This window comes from Cynoglossus semilaevis, chromosome Z, assembly GCF_000523025.1.
Source record: "Cynoglossus semilaevis isolate Cse_v1.0 chromosome Z, Cse_v1.0, whole genome shotgun sequence".
Lineage (NCBI taxonomy): Eukaryota > Metazoa > Chordata > Actinopteri > Pleuronectiformes > Cynoglossidae > Cynoglossus > Cynoglossus semilaevis.
In genome coordinates this window covers 2593491-2604926 of record NC_024328.1, presented here as the reverse complement: position 1 = coordinate 2604926, position 11436 = coordinate 2593491, and positions in this window count along the sequence as shown.

Sequence of the window (11436 nt, the reverse complement as noted above, 5' to 3'; positions counted from 1 at the left end):
TTTTTTGTTCCACCTATTAAGCAGGTTCACATCACATCTAAGGAATTCGGGAAATGGATTCTTTGAACTATGAAACAAATGCTGACCCCTGTAATGTAGCTGTGCTTATTTTTCACACATTAAAATGCTCCTCCACAGAGTCAAGATATCCCTCAGGCCGAGGGGCTCTCAATCATAGTGTGGCTCAGCTCTGACGTCAGTATGCGCATTCTGACGCATTTGCTCTATAATTATCTGCATATCATCCTCCTGAACCAGCATCTATTCAGACCAGCAGTATCTGCTGCATCTGTTTCATCTGTGGCAACCATTGAGAACCACATAGGAAGGATGCAGCAGTACACATGCACCAGCAGCTCAATGACAAAATCTGAGTCAACAAATAAACAATAAATCAGGAAGAAGTGTGAATTTTGACTGTAAAGCCACTACACAAGAGGTACTCGACTTGCGTCAACACCATTTTCAATATAACTCAGAACTCTCGTGCTCTTCATAAGTACTTATGTCACTCACACATCTACATAAACACATCATAATCTAGGACACAAAAACATCAGAAGAGTCTGACTTATGCCTTAGAGCCATAATGAAATGATGACATTTGGTTTTACACATTTGTAGTGGTGGCTTAGTGGTTAAGGAAGCCAACTTAGAAGGTTTCAGGTTCTAGTCCACCAGCTGCCAAGTTACCACTGAGGTGCTCTGAGCATGACACCGTCCCCACTCACTGCTCCTCTTAAAGCTGCCCACTGTTCACTTTGGTGATGGGTTAAAAGCAGAGGTCACATTTGGTTGTGTGCAGTGGTGAGCTGTGTCACAGTGACAAGGAGTTCACTTTCACTTTCTTCTTTCTTTCTTACTTGTGCGGTTGATGTCTTGGAGACTCTGTTCATTTGGGTCAATGAATCCTCCCTCCAGGTCTATGTCTCTGTATTGTCTATGCTCATGCTGTCTCTGCTGGTGGTTGTAGTATGTGTCTCGGTCCATGTCTTCCACCTCATGACTTGAGCGCCTTCGTCTACGCTTACGCCGATATCCACGAGGTACTGGGACACCGATGTAGATGGACTGATGGTCTAAAGGGACAGAATTGACAAAGATTGATCTTTTCAAGAGATTGAGTTTGAGTCCTAAAGGTAAAATTTAAGCAGTTGATCAGAGAGATGTTAGTGAGACAAGATGAAGATGGTTTGGAAATAAGCTAAACAATGGTTGTGCAACAATAGGAAACAATAAAGATTTAGGCTCAAGTCCATGGATATTTTTAAGTAACCCTTATGAACATGCGATCACCACCACACTTAGTTAAAGTGTTTCCTTCTTGTTTTTTCTGTTAATTGTTTCTTGTGTCTCACCTTTGTGTTGATTCTTCAAAATGTTCCAATCCCTGCTTTTCTTTGTCCACACCCCTTTGCCTACTTGTTTCCTCCTGCCCCATGTGGTGACTACGTATTTACTAACAGCCTCATTATCACAGTACGGAGGTCTTATAGTTTCAGATCTCTTTTTTCAGATCTACAGAGTCACACTGGCCACAAACCTAAATTCAGTTTGTTTGTTTTTCATTTGTTTAAAAGCAATTAATGGTTTCCCTTTACGTGACCTCCACCACAATACCTCACAGAAAACTAGTTCATGTTTTTCCTTCCTAGGGTCATGCATCAACAATACAAAGAATGTCATAGATAATACATTAGCAGCTTTGGAATAATCCTGCTATCAGACAGGCATGTCTGAAAACTTAATCTCTGCAATTTACCAAAACAAGTCACTTAAATAAAAGTCAATCGAAAAGACCCTGAAAATTGACTCATCTTCTAATAATAATTCTTTTATACACAGGAGAAGTGAGGTTAATGATGAATGTGAAAACACTTTAAACAAAGTTTGAATCAACTGCGTTCTATAAATGAGGTCTGCACTGTAGCAGCAGCAGCTGTATCCTCAGTTGGCTCAGTTACAAACAAAAACAAATCAGGCCCATTGAGAAACTCTCTCCTCTGAGCTTCATTTTTAACTTTCTAATCCCTGTTCTACGATGAAGAAAATCACTGGCTGATGAGTGTTTAATCATCTGTAAGTAATTAAGTTGTCCGTGTAAACATAATTGCATACAAAACTCGACATTGAATACATAGGCCAGAAGATATAGAAGCAAATCAGAAGTGTTTGGATGAAGCAAAATATATTGAGAATCTTTTGATTATGATAAAAGAATGTGAGCTGTACTCACACAAACATCTGTATGAACAACCGACACACACACACGTAAAAAATGTTCACAGTCACACTTATCAACAAATTAGAAAACTGTAGATAATTTGATGGAACAACAGTCTCCTGGCAATTTCCGAAGGTGTAATGACTTAATTTCCTGTTTCTGTTAGCAAGGATTCAGTAAGCGAGAGTATGAAACACTGACACACAGATAAAGACACACAGACACACACACACGCTTACCCTCCTCCTCTTGGCGTAGGTGAGAGACGCCCATTCCTCGGTCTCCATGGTTCATCCTGGTGAGAGTAAAGACAGTTTGTTGAAGAGATATTATAATCATGTTTTATGCAGAAAAGGATCCAGATGGATTGTTTTACTAACATAATCTGTTTGTATAAAAGGTTATAAAGCTTCTTTTATTGCAACAACTTTTTGTTAAGCTCTTCTAATGAATTTTTACCACATTGCAATTCTAGCTAATGGATATCACTTTCAACAAAAGTCAAGAACTCTAAATAAGTAGAATCAGAGGCATTTTTTTCTTTTTCTGCTCCACCTTAACAGTCCCTCTGATCTGCTTAGAGCCACTGTCTATAAACCATACATCATAGCAGGTTTCACTACCCCTGAAATCCGTCTCCATCCATTCCAACCTGCCTGATCCTGTTTCTTCACCTCTTTTTTACATTGTGTTCTAGCCCTACCACTCCGTACCTAATTGGTGCCCAATAAATAGATTGGAATCTACCAGTAGTTCTATTTTAAGATGCTCATCACTAGGGCTGAAGTAAGGACCATAGAAGTATTGAGTCAGACGATATTGTGCCATACAACTACAGCCATTTAATCAAAGTAGTGAATATATATTTATAGTTTTCAATGTAGGCAGATCACTTTACCCCGGTCATTTGAAAAGTAGCTCCTAAGTCAAAAATGTGTGGACACCCCTGGTCTAACAAAATGGTCTAATTGAATATTAAATTTAAATAATATATTGTTTTACTACATCAGTACAGAATACCAAAAAAAAAGAAGAAGAAAAAACATACGTACAAGCACATGTCAAAGTTACAGCACAAGCAGAGACCGCTCTTGTTCACTGACCTGCATGTTGGTCCACAGAGCAGATCAATATAAAAATAATTACCAGCAAGGCCAAGTCGATGGACATGTGCATGATTAAAATGACTTCTCCCATGTGTCACTAATTCACACGTGGGACACACTGAACACACACTTAACACACACTGGACACCTGCGGCCACATTTAAGGCCACCATCCTGTTCCTGCTGGATCAGGGTTAGAGAGATTATATACATCCACAGTCTGATTGACTGGACTGGATCAATACACAATACAAGTTGTACCAGTCTTTATGTTTGTCAAATGACATTTCCTGTAGACTAGTGGTTCTCAAACTATGGTAACTATGGTACCACTGTTGGCATTGAGGACATAGTGGTGTGTGGAAATTTTATTCCCATCCAGATAAATTGGGTTAAACACAGCTGTGATGTGGTCTCACTGTCCCAGTGTGGTGATACATCACATGCATTTCTATTTTTCAATTTGGTTTTGATTTATGGATAGGATAATAACCTGATAGGGAATCAAATCTTCCATTTGGATTTTGTGCTTAACTGAACAGGGACGGTCAGTTCTGCTCTATTTTTATGTTGGTCATTCTGGTGGTACTTAGGGAGACAAATATATTTAGTGGTTTGAGAAATGTTTGATCGCTCTGTATGGATTCCGCATGTTCTCTATACATAGAAGGTTGACTGAATACTGAAAACAATTTTCAGACCACAAACCAACCATGTTTGGCCCATGACTAGATGTCAGTATAATGTATTCTGACCCTCACAGTTAGCTTTTGGCCCTTCAATGACATGGCAGGGGGCAACTCATGAAAGTTTGAACTATGACCAGAGGTATGGATGTGAGCATGAATGTTTGTTTGTCTCTATACTGTACTGTATGTTGCCCTGCTATGGACTGGTGAACTGTCCAGCGTGTACTGATAACAGGTGTAAACACCTGGTTCAGAAGAAGCAACTTACTGAGAACGGTTTTATACTGCAGCAAGTATAAAAAAAATAAAAAATAGACAAAATGACCGGGGTAAAGTGATCTACCTACATTAAAAGCTATAAATATATATTTACTACTTTGATTAAATTGCTGTAGTTGTATGGCACAATACCGTCTGACTCAATGCTTCTATGGTCCTGACTTTAGACCTAGTGATGAGCATCTTAAAATAGAATCAAATCTATCATTTTTTTTTCTTTTTTTTTGTTTCTTTAAATATAATTGCTCAGGATCTACCAGCACTCCCTTTGAGATCTACTGGTAGATCCCAATCTACTTACTGGACACCCCTGGACCAGATGTTCCTTGAACTGCATCAAAATGTCCAGTATGTTTAAACTGTATAAGAAGAACTGGGGTTCAACACAGAAAGACTGGGTTACAATTCATGATCTCTTAGTCTACATACAGATGTTTCCCTGGCTCACGGATTAACTGATTATGAAGTGTTTTAATGAAAGGGTGATGGAACATTTTAACCTGCTTAATAAATAACCAAAACTGACTATTTAACTGAAAAAAAAAAAATTCAAACATGTATCTTAAATCCAATATTTTCTGCTCTTTAAATCCCATCAGGAAAAACCAGTTTATCATTTAAAATGTGTCCTTACAGATATCTTATTTCATACTGACACTCTTGAAATTCAGTTGTGTCCAGGGGGATGAAAGGTGTAAAGTGGTCTGTGATAGACCACCTTTTTTTTTACCAGGGCCTGAGCTGCTGCTGCAGCTGTGGGTGTTTGTGTGATACTGACTTCCTGCCTGTGTAATTAGTGCTGTCACATCAGTGTCCTTCACACCCACTGGGCAGCTAGAGCAGGAGCTGGAGGCTGCTTCCCTCAGCAGCTGATCGATTGGGTTCCAAACACACACATCAAACACACCAACACTCATGTATGTTTTAATATGCACACAGGAATTCTGGATTAATGTGATTTACTGATTGCCAACATTAACAAAAAAAAAAGGAAGATATTCTTTCTAATTAATGATTTTATAATTAATATATCTTTTTAACTGAACTTTTTGTCATTTTATGTATTCATCACCATATATATATTATATTAATATATATACTGTATATAAATAAATAAAAAAAAAAATTATTTTTACCTGTCACTGTGACACAGCTCACCACTGCATTCACAACCAAATGTGACCTCTGCTTTTAACCCATCACCAAAGTGAACAGTGGGCAGCTTTAAGGTAAGCAGTGAGTGGGGACGGTGTCATGCTCAGAGCATCTCAGTGGTAACTTGGCAGCTGGTGGACTAGAACCTGAAACCTTCAGGAGCCAAGTCCGCTTCCTTAACCACTAAACCAGCACTTCTTACTGTCTTTTCTTATACAAGAACATAAAATTCTTAATCTAAAATTGTTATTTTTGAGTAGAACAAGCAATTGTATTTTTTGTTCTAAACATAGCCTTAATGAAATGAAGGTAAAATTTTTGGTTGTAAAGAAACAATGTCATTCAAGGTTTTTAAGATTCACATATTTGCAGTTTTACAGGAGACACAGACAGAAAACAAATATTAAACTTGTAATACCTCAAAATCCCCAGTGTATCCAGAGAAATGAATACAAGTTTGTAAGTGTTTGGTCATATCTGAGTGAAGAGTAATTGTTAGATTAATTTTGAGGATTAGTGCTACTAATTGCTTCAGTGGGTTTAAGGAAGTAAACCAAATGTGTCATCAACTTTTTAAAAACATTTAAACTCAATGTGGAATTATCAATCTGTATTTAACAAATGTAAAGAGAATATAATTACCATTATCACCAAAATGAACAAAACCACACAGTTTTTAACCACAATAAATGAATGAAAATCTATACATAGGTACAGGTTGTTTGTCAGTCTCAACAGTTAGCATCATACAAGGAAGTACTACAAATTAAAAATAAAAATAAAACCTTCCAAGATAGCTTTCACAAAAATAACCAGATATGGCACAATAGCTAATTAATAACCTAAGACTCAACAAATAATTTACAGGTAAATGAGCTAAAACCAAAATATACCAACATTCGACAGTTCGTAAAGTGAAATTATAATCTGAAAATAATATTAAATTATCTTAGAATGTATTCAGCCTAACCAAAAAGAAAAACAACAACAAAAAGGTGAACAATACAGTATTATTATCTATAACAAAATTACAAAAAAGGCAAATAATAAAAAAGGTATATTTTTATATATCAAGAAAACAATTACTAGTTTATAGGAAAAATAATTAAATACCAGTTTAAAAATGTAAAAAAGACATATTAAACATACTGCACAGCAAAATGGTAACTTTGTAATAACTTGGGATAACTTTATTTACTTACCTGATTAAGTTTTTAGCTGTACTGGGCGGAAAGAAAACACTTTTGCTGCTCTGAGGATGGTGTCAAGGAATACATGCCAGTCAAGCTTTAACAAACAACTGAGTGGCACAGACTCCGCAGAGAGTAAAGACCCTTTCATAAATGTTCAGTGATGGTCTGACAGACGGCTTCAGCCCCGTCCACGTTTACTCTCGTGACTGGTTCAGTATTGGACAGAAGCAGGATTCAGCCTGAGCTGCAGGCAGGATGTTAGTCCACACACAGAAAATCCCTCAATAGACTGGACCAGTAGGTCAATATACATCACAGCTGAGTGGAAAATGTGATAGAAACTTACAGAACACCGCTCACTGTAATCCTCGCTGATAGGAGAGGATTTGAAGGTACTGTAGAGCAGGGAGAGCTGAAGAGTAAAAGATCTTTACCAAGATTATCAAGATTATAAATGTTCTCGGTCACAGAATTTACACGATATTACGATTATCAGGATAATTGTACATAATTGATGTTTACATCTTTCAACACTATTTTAAATTGATTTGCTTTTGAGAACAATAAAATTCCAATTACACATTGCAAATACATATTTATTAATTGATTTTACAACACTAAAAATGTGTAAAATCACATTAACACTTCTTCTTAAAGTTTCCTTCATTTCTAACTTTTGATGCCAAAATAACATAAATATATAGCAACAAGGTCAAGTAACCAAAATGTACAAGACAGACAATTGGAGAAGAAAACTGAAAAAGAAAAAAAACTATTGTAATTGAACAAAAATCACCACTGCTCGGTAACAATAAAACAAAAAAAATGCTACATAGTACTATGTATTTCTCTGAGGGAAAATAAATATGAAGGGTTTGGGGAGCTCTATCTTTCTGTAGAGTCCAAAAAATGACACAAAATATAATTACATTACCAATTATATCACCCAATATTTGTATTTAAGTATCTATTTACACAGGACCAATTATTAGACTAATATGAATTGTTTTAATGATTTAGGCAATCAATTCTGATCTACACCAAATATTTATGTTTTTTTTAATCATTTAATCGTTTGTATAATTTTATGTGGCCACATATAGAATGTATCTGTTAATTTGGTTCCTTTATTTTATGTATAAATTACAATGACATACTCAAATTAGTAATTAACAAAACGGACATCTCATAGTGCTGGAAGCGTAAGCCCAACGTTTATTCACAAGTGGGAGGAAGCTAAAGAAGCTAATGCTAAATGTCCACAGACTGAGGACGGTGACAACAAACTTTCTTAACCGTCCAATATTCATAGAAACTTGTAAAGTGCCCTCTTGTCGATGCATTTTCAGCTTCTGCATTTTCAAGTGCCCTTTTTTACTGAACATATGGAAATAAATCAAAATAATAATAATAATAATTAAAAATACAACTAAACTGTATTTGGCTGGCAGCCCTCCCCTTCCCCACTGGTCTAGTCCAAGATGGATGACACCTCAGCCAAAGGTAATTTCTTCTAGTGATGGGAATTCTGTCTCTTTTAAGAACCCCCCTTCTAATAACCAGATCGTTTGTGACTGACACATCAATAATTTCTTCCCTTATAATGTACCAAAGCTGTCGCACTGACTGGTGCTCTGTAGAAGTATTGATAATCTTCTTCTTCTTCTTCTTCTTCTTCTTCTTCTTCTTCTTCTTCTTCTTCTTCTTCTTCTTCTTCTTCTTCTTCTTCTTCTTCTTCTTCTTCTTCTTCTTCTTCTTCTTCTTCTTCTTCTTCTTCTTCTTCTTCTTCTTCTTCTTCTTCTTCTTCTTCTTCTTCTTCTTCTTCTTCTTCTTCTTCTTCTTCTTCTTCTTCTTCTTCGTCTTCTTTTTCTTTTGGCTTTGTCCCTTTTTTCAGGGGTTGCCACAGAGAATCATTGATTTCCATCCCTCCCTGTTCTCTGTATCTTCTACTCTGACTTTGGCCTTCCTCTTTGTCTCCTAATGAATGTTCTCCCTAAAAATTGTCTTTTTCTGGCTTCATGACGAGCTCCTTCTTGATTGTGGGTCTGACTTTTTTCAGGCTCAACATTGAATCGATCAATCAACCAATCCAGTTGCCTAACAGAACTTTTTTAAAATTAATCGATGATTTAATAATGACAGTACTAATACCAATACTAACAATCTTTTGGTGGCGCTTTGGCCCAGAGGCAATGTCTCTGTCATTGGTGTGGAACCCCAGGGTTAACCTCCTGGGCAAGATCGAACCTCGGACAGGGCGGTTGGTACCTTCCAGTGGACTCACCACCTGCAGGAAGGTTTGGTACGGTGCAATGTGATTTGGGTGGCGACTGCTGCCCCCGCGACCCAGTAACGGATAAATGGATGGATGGATGGATGGACAATCTTTTGGCAACAATCTTTTGGCTCTGTTTCTTAGTTGGATTTACGTTGGCTAAAAGTAGCTATGGGGTCTGAATTAGACAAAGATTAATTTCCAGTAGGGTCCATATAGTTACAGTGCACAGTGAACCCAGACAGATCCTGTGTAAACGTTGGTTAGAATATTGATGAAAATAACAAGAAATTATATCTTATCAATAAGATTAATAGCTGCTAATTAAATACCACAGTAGCAGTTCAGTGGGAGCCAGTCAAAATAGGTTCAGACATCTACAGACTCCAATTTCCCCGCAGCCTGTGAACATTCTGAGATGCTATCTAACTATTAGATCTCAGCCTCAGCCTCTGAGGGTCGTAGTGAGGCTGGAGCCAGTCCCAGCTGACATTAGATGAAAAGCAGAGAACATAAACCCCAGAGCAGGGATAACATCCATTCTGCTACGTACACTCACCCCTGGAGGCAACTTAATCCCCAATTAACCTTTTAATGTGAATGCCGTTGGACCATCTGGGAGAACCAGGAGTGACCATAAACCTCAAGTACCTGCACTGATAAAGAAAATCATAGCTGTACAGATACGAAGAATTTTGTTGTTTTCTCTCTTTTTTAATATGGTATTTTAAGGAGCGTTTTAAACCATATAAAAGGAGTATAAAATATGTAATCTATATGTATATCTATATCTACATGTAATTCTAATTCAAGGCCATTGGCTAACTTTTTAGACCAATTACCAGTTTTTTCCTAAAAAAACAGTCTTAAAAGTCTGAGACTTATTTTTGTGTTTTTTAATTACGTAACTATCCAATTGCAGCTTCATTATTGGTTCAACAACAAATTATCTGTTTTGTGTTCTTCTTTTTAACCAAATTAATTTGGGTTTACGAAAATGAAGGGATGGACTCGTAGCATAACTCTGATAAGCTCCTACTACTACAGAAGCTACTGCACCATCCACATCAGCCAGTCATGTAATGCAGAAGAGTAAATTACTGAAAATAATACCACAAGAGCTATCCATGGTCCTGATGTCCAATGGGTCCTTCAACAAGGCAACATTAGTTGTAGGTTGCTGCAATTTTATCAATTACCTGAGAAATTGCACATGGATGTTATTATTGTTTGGCTCTTGTTGAACACATAAGGGCGTGAACATGTGGATTTCCTCTCCTGATCCTGCACAGCACAGCTTTGATCCAGATTTCCATGATAATGTCATAGAAGCTTATTTGAATGTGCGCACATCCTGCACGTAGGCCATTTATTTATTTTCTCTCTCTCTCTCGTATTTTTAGCTGATGCACTTCTTCCCCTCATTATTCCCACAAGCAGTCTCTTGATCATAATGATGAGGAAGGAGGAAGTGTGAGAAGTGAGCGACCTGCAGGAGGAGGAGTGGTGTGGCCTGTGAATGGAATTAATTGTCTCGCTGCATTTTGCTTGTCAATACAAAATGAGCTTTAAAATAATTTATACTATATTACTACGCCAAAGGTCACACCTTTAGTGTTTAATGTTTCATCAAACACACAAACAAACCCACAAAGAAAAAAAAACAAGAAAAATAAATTGAATGGTAAATTTAATACTAGTTTTTTTTTTTTTCAAAGGGATAAAATTTCATTCAGCGGAGGCTACAACTTCAGACACGTCAGAACAGCTTCACTTGATGCAGCATAAACAGCTGACTGACACAACAGTAAATTAAATTGTGAGAAACTGAAGACTGATTTATGTTGTTGAGGACAATGGCTCATACAATGGGCTGTGTCATAATCATACATAGTTATACATAATTGATACAAATACACACAATATTGTTTTTCACCATTTAGAGCTAAAATTGATGATTTTCATCAGAGAATTCCTTCTTTGCAGAATCCTGAGGGTTATTTTTGGCACCAAACAACATGGTTTTTTTGCCTAGTACATTCCTTGCATGCCAAGCACCTGTTTATTGTTATTTTAGTTCTGGGATATTAGATATCCATTTAAGTTTGATTAAAAATTTACTATTTTTTCAGATTTTTAAAATTGTTAATTTTGTGGGTTGAAAAAGCCAACCAAAGATAATATAGCACAGTGCTTAGCAAAATATAAGTGATAAAATGCATCCATATTTATATTCATCCATCTTCTTCTTTTTCTTTCGGCTTTGTCCCTTTTTTCAGGGGTTGCCACAGCGAATCATTGATTTCCATCTCTCTCTGTTCTCTGTATCTTCTACTCTGACTCCAACTATCTGCATGTCCTCCCTCACTGCATCCATATATCTCCTCTTTGGCCTTCCTCTTTGTCTCCTACCTGGTAGCTCCATCTCTAACATTCTTCTACCAATGTATCCACTGTCTCTCCTCTGCACATGTCCAAACCATCTCAATCTGGCTTCTCTAGCTTTTTCTCCAAA